The following is a 15,353-nucleotide window of genomic DNA, read 5'->3' as shown; positions in this document are numbered from 1 at the left end:
ACTTGTATTATTTCTGGACAATAGTTTCAATGGATATTTATTACTTTAAACACTTCAATCAAGATTATTTTCAATGATATAAATGACTTCTCCCCATATTACCTACAATGTCTCATTCCTCAGGTATTTCTTTAACACGACAAACCAATATATTGACTCGCTATGCATACCTTAGGCTATTAAAAAATTAAGCATATCAGCGTTAAAATGATTCTTTGATTAAGACTAATTATACTGTATACGGGTAATTTTAATAAAGGTAAAAGGATTCCACGTACGCCGTTCCCGTTCCCGATTCCGTTCCAGAAATTAGCCGTGCGTTCCATTTGCAGATTCGTACCTGGCCAGTTAGAGTTGTACCAGTACGAATCTGCTGTATCTGTAAGGCAAAGACAAAGAGTTGTGTTTCCCCTTTCGTCTCTCAAAAAATAGGGTAGGTAGATAGTGATTTTTAACAAACATTTCCCGAGGATGTTACTTTAATAACGAAATGGAGAGAAGACGTGCATGTGTGTATGTCAGTATATATATATATATATATTGTAGAGGACTTCAACTATTCGCATAACATGTACAGTTATTCGAATATTTCGGTTATTTGCATAAACTTATATGGTTCCGATATTTTTCTTCTTTATCTTTAAACTTCATCTATTTGCATCAATTTTACTTGACCTTCTGTAGTTATTCCAGAGATTACGTAGATACACGTAGGTGATCGACACCGGAACCCCCATGTATATTGAATTTCATAAATATATATAATTGCATCTAATTTGTAGTATGAACGCATAATAATATTCCACTTAACTTGTAATTTTGAAAACAATATAACAAATACAATAATACACTGACTGTACTTCACAATAGTAAATAATCAGATCATTGTGCCTTTGATCAGCTGGTTGCCATTCCTCCATGTAGATCTAATGGGTGTTTTTTAATACAACGCGTGTAGTGTTGTATTATTGCTACCCGGTTTACTATTGATTTGTATGACTTGCCTTACAATGACATCTAGTGGTGACCTCTTGAACCATTTCATTTATAAACTTCCATTCATAAATTCCCTATTCATTGAATAATGTTCCTTTGGACCAATCAGTAGTCATGGGAGGACTGCCTTCTGATTGGTAGAATACACAGAGTGTGTACACATATATACACTTCTATATACATACAGTTTTTGGCAATTAAACATTATTGAAATTTAAATTCTTTATCTGATAATTATAATATGTTTATACTGTTGTATATTATAAACCTGAGAGTTATAAAGTAAACTAATCAGATGTTCTTTATGTGTACCTTAAAATAATGTTTTTAAATGATTGTAAAAAACAGATCTGAGGTAAAGGCAATATAACTTATAAGGCTGTCCTCATGTGTGCATGGTTTTACCAAAATAAGTGTATATTCAACATTAATTTTAGAATAAAAAAAATCATTTTTAATGAAGACTTTTGTTTTCTTTGTAATTTTGAAATCTTTTATTTCATGTAGGAACTTTAATTAAGTAAAATGTCAAACAAAACCTATGTATTTTCTGTGATCAGTTGAATGTTCTTGAAAAATAATTGATATCAAAGTATTTATAATATGGTTTATATATTTTGATTTTGGAAATTCATTTGATTTTATTCAATTTTTCTGTTTTTGCTGTGTTGTATTTGCAGTTCTTTGGGTACTTTGATTTTATATTTTGAATACATGTATTGTTTTACTTTTAAGCTTTATGTATTAATTATTATAATTACTATGCAGTGTTGTTTAGGTGGTAACTAAGATATTTATAAGATTCAAACATAAGTATGAATTTTGTGGAGTTTGATTAATTCAATCATCATCTTATATAACAGTACAATGTAGCTTAACCTATATGTATTTTTAAAAAAATCAGAGTGAATTCATAAATACAGCCAAATGGCTTACTCCTCTTAACAATCTTGCTTTATGGCTAGTAAGCCGACATGGACATTTTTTGGTCTGCATCCTATGGTTGGAGGGAAACCTTTCATTGAAAACGGGATTCAGTACCAATAACATTTTGAAACCTGGCAATTGTCTTCTATATACATATATAAAATTTTTCTGACCTGTTATTTAATAATATTTGGCCTTTTGACGGAGATATCTTATTTTGTTTGTGTTATATTTATCAATTCTGAAACTAAAAGTAGGTAAATATCAATTCAGAATTCTACGAATTTAACCGGGAGTAGCCGATCATCGCTGATTAGATTAGACGGTTAGACCGATTGCGTTGGTCAATACGCATTATATCATTTATAGATAAAAAGTGGAAATGGCAGTTTTATAATTCATTTCAGACAATGATTTATAGTAAACCAGTACATGTGTGCAAGTGAAAATGATATGCATGTAAAATTAATGATAGTTTGAAGTCTTACTATTTTCAAATAAATCATTTTATCGACAAAATGGCAAGCAAACCATTACTGTATTTAGAAGTAAACACACAATCACGTGGTCACTACTTACCCATAATACTATTCTATATTTCGGCAAATGACATGAATGAGGTATACACACGTGACTTGTTATACTGCGTTTTTACTACAAAAATAAATACAAATGTATATATTTATGAAATTCAATGTGGTTTCCGACTTTGGAGATAAAACCACGTACCGGGAGGATAATCATCTAAAGGTTGAACCAATATTATATTTTGTACGTGGCCATTAAGATCGTAATTTAAAAAAAATCCGTTATGCCATTGGCCGTAATATGGAATCGTATTATGGTTAACTAGTGATCGCGTGATTGTGTGTTTAATTCCAAATATAGTAATTTCTCTTATCGGTTATTTAAAACATAATTTGGCCTTTTGATGGATATATCTTATTTTCGTTTGTGTTATTTATCTATTCTGAAAATAAACGTAGGTAAATATCAATTCAGAATTCTACGAATTTCCGGGAGTAGCCGATCATCGCTGATCCTAGATTAGACGGTTAGACCGATTGCGTTGGTCAATACGCATTATATCATTTATAGATAAAAAGTGGAAATGGCAGTTTTATAACTCATTTCAGACAATGATTTATAGTAAACCAGTACATATGTGCAAGTGAAAATGATATGCATGTAAAGAATTAATGATGGTTTGAAGTGTGACTATTTTCAAATAAATCATTTTATCGAACTAATGGCAAGCAAACTATAACTGTATTTGGAAGTAAACACACAATCACGTGATCACTACTTACTCATAATACTACTATTTTATATAATCGGCCAATGGCATGAATGAGGTATACACACGTGACTTGTTTTACTACGTTTTACTACAAAAAATAGATACAAATATATATATTTATGAAATTCAATGTGGTTCTCGACTTTGGAGATAAAACCACGTCTCGGGAGGATAATCATCTTAAATGTTGAACCAATATTATATTTTGTACATGGCCATTAAGATCGTAATAAAAAAATCCGTTATGCCTTTATTTTTGTAAATATATGGACAGGACAAGCTAACAAGTTAAGCTGGTTTCCCAGTGTGTACTGTGTGCCTGTCCTGTGACCTTTGTAAGGATCTATACTGTGGTAGTGTTTCCGTCGTGCATTTATTCCTCGTGAGTTCCTCTGTCGTGGTTGGCTGTCTAGTCTCGGGGATAAATTCATGGTAGGGAGTATATATCTGGTCATTTAGGAACGGTTAGGGATGGACATTTCTTAGACAATTACATATGGTAATTTGTACGACTAGGCCTATGTTGTTGTCTGTGTTCTTTGTGCTGCAGATATTTCATATAGTATTTTTAACCGATAGTGAATTGTTAAAATGTATTATTTGTTCTTTCTCACAGCAGACAGACAAAGCGCTAAAACACCCAACGCCTATAACTACACAGAGGCGACTCGGGAGTAGTTTGACCTAATTTCAAACTGTAATCCAGACATTTGCAGATGCAAACATATTTTTATTAAATTCAATCTGTTTCCAAACTTTGGAAATTAAACCACGATCCACGGGGAATTTCCTCATGATGGTACAAAACACGGTGTTTTTTTTGTAGTAAAAACATAGTAAAACAAGTCACGTGCTTAGACCTCATTCATGCCATTGGCCGTAAAATGGAATCGTATTATGGGTAACTAGTGATCACGTGATTGTGTGTTTAATTCCAAATATAGTAATTTCTCTTATCGGTTATTTAAAATATAATTTGGCCTTTTGACGGAGATAGCTTATTTTGTTTGTGTTATTTATCTATTCTGAAACTAAAAGTAGGTAAATATCAATTCAGAATTCTACGAATTTAACCGGGAGTAGCCGATCATCGCTGATCCTAGATTAGACGGTTAGACCGATTGCGTTGGTCAATACGCATTATATCATTTATAGATAAAAAGTGGAAATGGCAGTTTTATAACCCATTTCAGACAATGATTTATAGTAAACCAGTACATATGTGCAAGTGAAAATGATATGCATGTAAAATTAATGATAGTTTGAAGTCTTACTATTTTCAAATAAATCATTTTATCGAACAAATGGCAAGCAAACTATAACTGTATTTGGAAGTAAACACACAATCACGTGATCACTACTTATCCATAATACTATTGTATTAATCGGCCAATGGCATGAATGAGGTACACACACGTGACTTGTTTTACTACGTTTTTACTACAAAAAATGGATACAAATATATATATTTATGAAATTCAATGTGGTTCTCGACTTTGAAGATAAAACCACGTCTCGGGAGGATAATCATCTTAAAGGTTGAACCAATATTATATGTTTTACATGGCCATTAAGATCGTAATAAAAAATCCGTTATGCCTTTATTTTTGTAAATATATGGACAGGACAAGCTAACAAGTTAAGCTGGTTTCCCAGTGTGTACTGTGTGCCTGTCCTGTGACCTTTGTAAGGATCTATACTGTGGTAGTGTTTCCGTCGTGCATTTATTCCTCGTGAGTTCCTCTGTCGTGGTTGGCTGTCTAGTCTCGGGGATAAATTCATGGTAGGGATTATATACCTGGTCATTTAGGAACGGTTAGGGATGGACATTTCTTAGACAATTACATATGGTAATTTGTACGACTAGGCCTATGTTGTTGTCTGTGTTCTTTGTGCTGCAGATATTTCATATAGTATTTTTAACCGATAGTGAATTGTTAAAATGTATTATTTGTTATTTCTCACAGCAGACAGACAAGCGAAAGCTATAACTACACAGAGGCGACTCGGGAGTAGTTTGACCTCCTGTAATAGATGCAAACATATTTTTATTAAATTCAATCTGTTTCCAAACTTTGGAAATTAACCACGATCCACGGGGAATTTCCTCATGATGGTACAAAACACGAGTGTTTTTTTTTTTTTTTTTTTTTTTGTAGTAAAACCATAGTAAACAAGTCACGTGCTTAGACCTCATTCATGCCATTGGCCGTAAAATGGAATCGTATTATGGGTAACTAGCTAGCTAGCTATATAGTGATCACGTGATTGTGTGTTTAATTCCAAATATAGTAATTTCTCTTATCGGTTATTTAAAATATAATTTGGCCTTTTGACGGAGATAGCTTATTTTGTTTGTGTTATTTATCTATTCTGAAACTAAAAGTAGGTAAATATCAATTCAGAATTCTACGAATTTTGCCGGGAGTAGCCGATCTTCGCTGATCCTAGATTAGACGGTTAGACCGATTGCGTTGGTCAATACGCATTATATCATTTATAGATAAAAAGTGGAAATGACAGTTTTATAACTCATTTCAGACAATGATTTATGGTAAACCAGTACATATGTGCAAGTGAAAATGATATACATGTAAAAATAATGATAGTTTGAAGTCTTACTATTTTCAAATAAATCATTTTATCGAACAAATGGCAAGCAAACTATAACTGTATTTGGAAGTAAACACACAATCACGTGATCACTACTTATCCATAATACTATTGTATTAATCGGCCAATGGCATGAATGAGGTACACACACGTGACTTGTTTTACTACGTTTTTACTACAAAAAATGGATACAAATATATATATTTATGAAATTCAATGTGGTTCTCGACTTTGAAGATAAAACCACGTCTCGGGAGGATAATCATCTTAAAGGTTGAACCAATATTATATTTTGTACATGGCCATTAAGATCGTAATAAAAAATCCGTTATGCCTTTATTTTTGTAAACATATGGACAGGACAAGCTAACAAGTTAAGCTGGTTTCCCAATGTGTATTGTGTGCCTGTCCTGTGACCTTTGTAAGGATCTATACTGTGGTAGTGTTTCCGTCGTGCATTTATTCCTCGTGAGTTCCTCTGTCGTGGTTGGCTGTCTAGTCTCGGGGATAAATTCATGGTAGGGATTATATACCTGGTCATTTAGGAACGGTTAGGGATGGACATTTCTTAGACAATTACATATGGTAATTTGTACGACTAGGCCTATGTTGTTGTCTGTGTTCTTTGTGCTGCAGATATTTCATATAGTATTTTTAACCGATAGTGAATTGTTAAAATGTATTATTTGTTATTTCTCACAGCAGACAGACAAGCGAAAGCTATAACTACACAGAGGCGACTCGGGAGTAGTTTGACCTCCTGTAATAGATGCAAACATATTTTTATTAAATTCAATCTGTTTCCAAACTTTGGAAATTAACCACGATCCACGGGGAATTTCCTCATGATGGTACAAAACACGAGTGTTTTTTTTGTAGTAAAACCATAGTAAACAAGTCACGTGCTTAGACCTCATTCATGCCATTGGCCGTAAAATGGAATCGTATTATGGGTAACTAGCTAGCTAGCTATATAGTGATCACGTGATTGTGTGTTTAATTCCAAATATAGTAATTTCTCTTATCGGTTATTTAAAATATAATTTGGCCTTTTGACGGAGATAGCTTATTTTGTTTGTGTTATTTATCTATTCTGAAACTAAAAGTAGGTAGATATCAATTCAGAATTCTACGAATTTACCCGGGAGTAGCCGATCTTCGCTGATCCTAGATTAGACGGTTAGACCGATTGCGTTGGTCAATACGCATTATATCATTTATAGATAAAAAGTGGAAATGGCAGTTTTATAACCCATTTAAGACAATGATTTATAGTAAACCAGTACATATGTGCAAGTGAAAATGATATGCATGTAAAATTAATGATAGTTTGAAGTCTGACTTTTTTCAAATAAATCATTTTATCGAACAAATGGCAAGCAAACTATAACTGTATTTGGAAGTAAACACACAATCACGTGATCACTACTTATCCATAATACTATTGTATTAATTGGCCAAAGGCATGAATGAGGTATACACACGTGACTTGTTTTACTACGTTTTTACTACAAAAAATGGATACAAATATATATATTGATGAAATGCAATGTGGTTCCCGACTTTGGAGATAAAACCACGTACCGGGAGGATAATCATCTTAAAGGTTGAACCAATATTATATTTTGTACATGGCCATTAAGATCGTAATAAAAAATCCGTTATGCCTTTATTTTTGTAAACATATGGACAGGACAAGCTAACAAGTTAAGCTGGTTTCCCAATGTGTATTGTGTGCCTGTCCTGTGACCTTTGTAAGGATCTATACTGTGGTAGTGTTTCCGTCGTGCATTTATTCCTCGTGAGTTCACTTCTGTCGTGGTTGGCTGTCTAGTCTCGGGGATAAATTCGTGGTAGGGATTATATACCTGGTCATTTAGGAACGGTTAGGGATGGACATTTCTTAGACAATTACATAATGTACATATGGTAATTTGTACGGTAGGATTGCCGACTAGGCCTATGCTGTTGTCTGTCTTCTTTGTGTTTCAGATATTTCATATAGTATTTTTAACCAATAGTTCATTGTTAAAATGTATTATTTGTTCTTTCTCTCAGCAGACAGACAATTGCAAGCCAAAGCTATAACACCCAACGAACCTGTGTTGCTTTTATACACGGAGGCGACTCGGGAGTAATTTGACGTAATTTCAAACTGCGCCCAACACGCTCCAGTAATACATTTGTAGATGCAAACATATATTTATGAAATTCAGTCTGTTTTCAAACTTTGGAAATTAAACCACGATCCACGGGGAATTTCCTCATGATGGTACAAAACACGGGTGGTTTTTTGCAGTAAAAACAAAGTAAAACAAGTCACGTGCTTAGACCTCATTCATGCCATTGGCCGTGAAATGGAATCGTATTATGGGTAACTAGTGATCGCGTGATTGTGTGTTTAAATCCAAATATAGTAATTTCTCTTATCGGTTATTTAAAATATAATTTGGCCTTTTGACGGAGATAGCTTATTTTGTTTGTGTTATTTATCTATTCTGAAACTAAAAGTAGGTAGATATCAATTCAGAATTCTACGAATTTACCCGGGAGTAGCCGATCTTCGCTGATCCTAGATTAGACGGTTAGACCGATTGCGTTGGTCAATACGCATTATATCATTTATAGATAAAAAGTGGAAATGGCAGTTTTATAACTCATTTCAGACAATGATTTATGGTAAACCAGTACATATGTGCAAGTGAAAATGATATGCATGTAAAATTAATGATAGTTTGAAGTCTGACTTTTTCAAATAAATCATTTTATCGAACAAATGGCAAGCAAACTATAACTGTATTTGGAAGTAAACACACAATCACGTGATCACTACTTATCCATAATACTATTGTATTAATCGGCCAATGGCATGAATGAGGTACACACACGTGACTTGTTTTACTACGTTTTTACTACAAAAAATGGATACAAATATATATATTTTATGAAATTCAATGTGGTTCTCGACTTTGGAGATAAAACCACGTCTCGGAGGATAATCATCTTAAATGTTGAACCAATATTATATTTTGTACATGGCCATTAAGATCGTAATAAAAAAATCCGTTATGCCTTTATTTTTGTAAATATATGGACAGGACAAGCTAACAAGTTAAGCTGGTTTCCCAATGTGTATTGTGTGCCTGTCCTGTGACCTTTGTAAGGATCTATACTGTGGCAGTGTTTCCGTCGTGCATTTATTCCTCGTGAGTTCACTTCTGTCGTGGTTGGCTGTCTAGTCTCGGGGATAAATTCGTGGTAGGGATTATATACCTGGTCATTTAGGAACGGTTAGGGATGGACATTTCTTAGACAATTACATAATGTACATATGGTAATTTGTACGGTAGGATTGCCGACTAGGCCTATGCTGTTGTCTGTCTTCTTTGTGTTTCAGATATTTCATATAGAATTTTTAACCAATAGTTCATTGTTAAAATGTATTATTTGTTTCTTTCTCTCCTCAGCAGACAGACAATTGCAAGCCAAAGCTAATAACACCCAACGACCTGGTGTTGCTTTTATACACGGAGGCGACTCGGGAGTAATTTGAGGGTAATTTCAAACTGCGCCCAACACGCTCCAGTAATACATTTGTAGATGCAAAAATATATTTATGAAATTCCAGTCTGTTTTTCAAACTTTGGAAATTAAACCACGATCCACGGGGAATCTCCTCATGATGGTACAAAACACGGGTGGTTTTTTGCAGTAAAAACAAAGTAAAACAAGTCACGTGCTTAGACCTCATTCATGCCATTGGCCGTGAAATGGAATCGTATTATGGGTAACTAGTGATCACGTGATTGTGAGTTTAAATCCAAATATAGTAATTTCTCTTATCTGTTATTTAAAATATAATTTGGCCTTTTGACGGAGATAGCTTATTTTGTTTGTGTTATTTATCTATTCTGAAACTAAAAGTAGGTAGATATCAATTCAGAATTCTACGAATTTACCCGGGAGTAGCCGATCTTCGCTGATCCTAGATTAGACGGTTAGACCGATTGCGTTGGTCAATACGCATTATATCATTTATAGATAAAAAGTGGAAATGGCAGTTTTATAACTCATTTCAGACAATGATTTATGGTAAACCAGTACATATGTGCAAGTGAAAATGATATGCATGTAAAAATAATGATAGTTTGAAGTCTGACTATTTTCAAATAAATCATTTTATCGAACAAATGGCAAGCAAACTATAACTGTATTTGGAAGTAAACACACAATCACGTGATCACTACTTATCCATAATACTATTGTATTAATCGGCCAATGGCATGAATGAGGTATACACACGTGACTTGTTTTACTACGTTTTTACTACAAAAAAATGGATACAAATATATATATTTATGAAATTCAATGTGGTTCCCGACTTTGAAGATAAAACCACGTCTCGGGAGGATAATCATCTTAAAGGTTGAACCAATATTATATGTTTTACATGGCCATTAAGATCGTAATAAAAAATCCGTTATGCCTTTATTTTTGTAAATATATGGACAGGACAAGCTAACAAGTTAAGCTGGTTTCTCAGTGTGTACTGTGTGCCTGTCCTGTGACCTTTGTAAGGATCTATACTGTGGTAGTGTTTCCGTCGTGCATTTATTCCTCGTGAGTTCCTCTGTCGTGGTTGGCTGTCTAGTCTCGGGGATAAATTCATGGTAGGGAGTATATACTGATCATTTAGGAACGGTTAGGGATGGGACATTTCTTAGACAATTACATATGGTAATTTGTACGGTATGATTGTCGACTAGGCCTATGCTGTTGTCTGTGTTTTTGTGCTGCATATATTTCATATAGTATTTTTAATCAATAGTTCATTGTTAAAATGTATTATTTGTTCTTTCTCACAGCAGACAGACAAGCGAAAGCTATAACTACACAAGAGGCGCTCGGGAGTTTTGACCTCCTGTAATAGATGCAAACATATTTTTATTAAATTCAATCTGTTTCCAAACTTTGGAAATTAAACCACGATCCACGGGGAATTTCCTCATGATGGTACAAAACACGAGTGTTTTTTTTTTTTAGTAAAACCATAGTAAACAAGTCACGTGCTTAGACCTCATTCATGCCATTGGCCGTAAAATGGAATCGTATTATGGGTAACTAGCTAGCTAGCTATCCGCGTGATTGTGTGTTTAAATCCAAATATAGTAATTTCTCTTATCGGTTATTTAAAATATAATTTGGCCTTTTGACGGAGATAGCTTATTTTGTTTGTGTTATTTATCTATTCTGAAACTAAAAGTAGGTAAATATCAATTCAGAATTCTACGAATTTACCCGGGAGTAGCCGATCTTCGCTGATCCTAGATTAGACGGTTAGACCGATTGCGTTGGTCAATACGCATTATATCATTTATAGATAAAAAGTGGAAATGACAGTTTTATAACCCATTTTAGACAATGATTTATAGTAAACCAGTACATATGTGCAAGTGAAAATGATATACATGTAAAAATAATGATAGTTTGAAGTCTGACTATTTTCAAATAAATCCTTTTATCGAACAAATGGCAAGCAAACTATAACTGTATTTGGAAGTAAACACACAATCACGTGATCACTACTTATCCATAATACTATTGTATTAATCGGCCAATGGCATGAATGAGGTACACACACGTGACTTGTTTTACTACGTTTTTACTACAAAAAATGGATACAAATATATATATTTATGAAATTCAATGTGGTTCTCGACTTTGAAGATAAAACCACGTCTCGGGAGGATAATCATCTTAAAGGTTGAACCAATATTATATGTTTTACATGGCCATTAAGATCGTAATAAAAAATCCGTTATGCCTTTAATTTTGAAAATATATGGACAGGACAAGCTAACAAGTTAAGCTGGTTTCCCAGTGTGTACTGTGTGCCTGTCCTGTGACCTTTGTAAGGATCTATACTGTGGCAGTGTTTCCGTCGTGCATTTATTCCTCGTGAGTTCCTCTGTCGTGGTTGGCTGTCTAGTCTCGGGGATAAATTCATGGTAGGGAGTATATACCTGGTCATTTAGGAACGGTTTAGGGATGGGACATTTCTTAGACAATTAGATATGGTAATTTGTACGACTAGGCCTATGTTTGTTGTCTGTGTTCTTTGTGCTGCAGATATTTCATATAGTATTTTTAACCGATAGTGAATTGTTAAAATGTATTATTTGTTATTTCTCACAGCAGACAGACAAGCGAAAGCTATAACTACACAGAGGCGACTCGGGAGTAGTTTGACCTCCTGTAATAGATATTTATGAAATTCAGTCTGTTTCCAAACTTTGGAAATTAAACCACGATCCACGGGGAATTTCCTCATGATGGTACAAAACACGGGTGGTTTTTTGCAGTAAAAACATAGTAAAACAAGTCACGTGCTTAGACCTCATTCATGCCATTGGCCGTGAAATGGAATCGTATTATGGGTAACTAGTGATCACGTGATTGTGAGTTTAAATCCAAATATAGTAATTTCTCTTATCTGTTATTTAAAATATAATTTGGCCTTTTGACGGAGATAGCTTATTTTGTTTGTGTTATTTATCTATTCTGAAACTAAAAGTAGGTAGATATCAATTCAGAATTCTACGAATTTACCCGGGAGTAGCCGATCTTCGCTGATCCTAGATTAGACGGTTAGACCGATTGCGTTGGTCAATACGCATTATATCATTTATAGATAAAAAGTGGAAATGGCAGTTTTATAACCCATTTAAGACAATGATTTATAGTAAACCAGTACATATGTGCAAGTGAAAATGATATGCATGTAAAATTAATGATAGTTTGAAGTCTGACTTTTTTCAAATAAATCATTTTATCGAACAAATGGCAAGCAAACTATAACTGTATTTGGAAGTAAACACACAATCACGTGATCACTACTTATCCATAATACTATTGTATTAATCGGCCAATGGCATGAATGAGGTACACACACGTGACTTGTTTTACTACGTTTTTACTACAAAAAATGGATACAAATATATATATTTATGAAATTCAATGTGGTTCTCGACTTTGGAGATAAAACCACGTCTCGGGAGGATAATCATCTTAAAGGTTGAACCAATATTATATGTTTTGTACATGGCCATTAAGATCGTAATAAAAAATCCGTTATGCCTTTATTTTTGTAAACATATGGACAGGACAAGCTAACAAGTTAAGCTGGTTTCCCAATGTGTATTGTGTGCCTGTCCTGTGACCTTTGTAAGGATCTATACTGTGGTAGTGTTTCCGTCGTGCATTTATTCCTCGTGAGTTCACTTCTGTCGTGGTTGGCTGTCTAGTCTCGGGGATAAATTCGTGGTAGGGATTATATACCTGGTCATTTAGGAACGGTTAGGGATGGACATTTCTTAGACAATTACATAATGTACATATGGTAATTTGTACGGTAGGATTGCCGACTAGGCCTATGCTGTTGTCTGTCTTCTTTGTGTTTCAGATATTTCATATAGTATTTTTAACCAATAGTTCATTGTTAAAATGTATTATTTGTTCTTTCTCTCAGCAGACAGACAATTGCAAGCCAAAGCTATAACACCCAACGAACCTGTGTTGCTTTTATACACGGAGGCGACTCGGGAGTAATTTGACGTAATTTCAAACTGCGCCCAACACGCTCCAGTAATACATTTGTAGATGCAAACATATATTTATGAAATTCAGTCTGTTTTCAAACTTTGGAAATTAAACCACGATCCACGGGGAATTTCCTCATGATGGTACAAAACACGGGTGGTTTTTTGCAGTAAAAACATAGTAAAACAAGTCACGTGCTTAGACCTCATTCATGCCATTGGCCGTGAAATGGAATCGTATTATGGGTAACTAGTGATCGCGTGATTGTGTGTTTAAATCCAAATATAGTAATTTCTCTTATCGGTTATTTAAAATATAATTTGGCCTTTTGACGGAGATAGCTTATTTTGTTTGTGTTATTTATCTATTCTGAAACTAAAAGTAGGTAAATATCAATTCAGAATTCTACGAATTTTGCCGGGAGTAGCCGATCTTCGCTGATCCTAGATTAGACGGTTAGACCGATTGCGTTGGTCAATACGCATTATATCATTTATAGATAAAAAGTGGAAATGGCAGTTTTATAACCCATTTAAGACAATGATTTATAGTAAACCAGTACATATGTGCAAGTGAAAATGATATGCATGTAAAATTAATGATAGTTTGAAGTCTGACTTTTTTCAAATAAATCATTTTATCGAACAAATGGCAAGCAAACTATAACTGTATTTGGAAGTAAACACACAATCACGTGATCACTACTTATCCATAATACTATTGTATTAATCGGCCAATGGCATGAATGAGGTACACACACGTGACTTGTTTTACTACGTTTTTACTACAAAAAATGGATACAAATATATATATTTATGAAATTCAATGTGGTTCTCGACTTTGGAGATAAAACCACGTCTCGGGAGGATAATCATCTTAAATGTTGAACCAATATTATATTTTGTACATGGCCATTAAGATCGTAATAAAAAAATCCGTTAAGATCGTAATAAAAAAATATATGGACAGGACAAGCTAACAAGTTCAGCTGGTTTCCCAATGTGTATTGTGTGCCTGTCCTGTGACCTTTGTAAGGATCTATACTGTGGTAGTGTTTCCGTCGTGCATTTATTCCTCGTGAGTTTCTCTGCCGTGGTTGGCTGTCTAGTCTCAGGGATAAATTCATGGTAGGGATTATATACCTGATTATTTAGGAACTGTTAGGGATGGACATTTCTTAGACAATTAGATATGGTAATTTGTACGACTAGGCCTATGCTTTTGTCTGTGTTCTTTGTGCTGCAGATATTTCATATAGTATTTTTAACCGATAGTGAATTGTTAAAATGTATTATTTGTTCTTTCTCTCAGCAGACAGACAATTGCAAGCCAAAGCTATAACACCCAACGAACCTGTGTTGCTTTTATACACGGAGGCGACTCGGGAGTAATTTGACCAAACTGCGCCCAACACGCTCCAGTAATACATTTGTAGATGCAAACATATTTTTATTAAATTCAATCTGTTTCCAAACTTTGGAAATTAACCACGATCCACGGGGAATTTCCTCATGATGGTACAAAACACGAGTGTTTTTTTGTAGTAAAACCATAGTAAACAAGTCACGTGCTTAGACCTCATTCATGCCATTGGCCGTAAAATGGAATCGTATTATGGGTAACTAGCTAGCTAGCTATATAGTGATCGCGTGATTGTGTGTTTAATTCCAAATATAGTAATTTCTCTTATCGGTTATTTAAAATATAATTTGGCCTTTTGACCGAGATATCCTATTTTGTTCGTGTTATTTATCTATTCTGAAACTAAAAGTAGGTAGATATCAATTCAGAATTCTACGAATTTACCCGGGAGTAGCCGATCTTCGCTGATCCTAGATTAGACGGTTAGACCGATTGCGTTGGTCAATAAGCATTATATCATTTATAGATACAAAGTGGAAATGGCAGTTTTATAACC

This window comes from Argopecten irradians, chromosome 7 (assembly GCF_041381155.1).
Source record: "Argopecten irradians isolate NY chromosome 7, Ai_NY, whole genome shotgun sequence".
In the NCBI taxonomy this organism is placed as follows: Eukaryota; Metazoa; Mollusca; class Bivalvia; order Pectinida; family Pectinidae; genus Argopecten; species Argopecten irradians.
Note: the sequence above shows the minus strand (reverse complement) of the source record.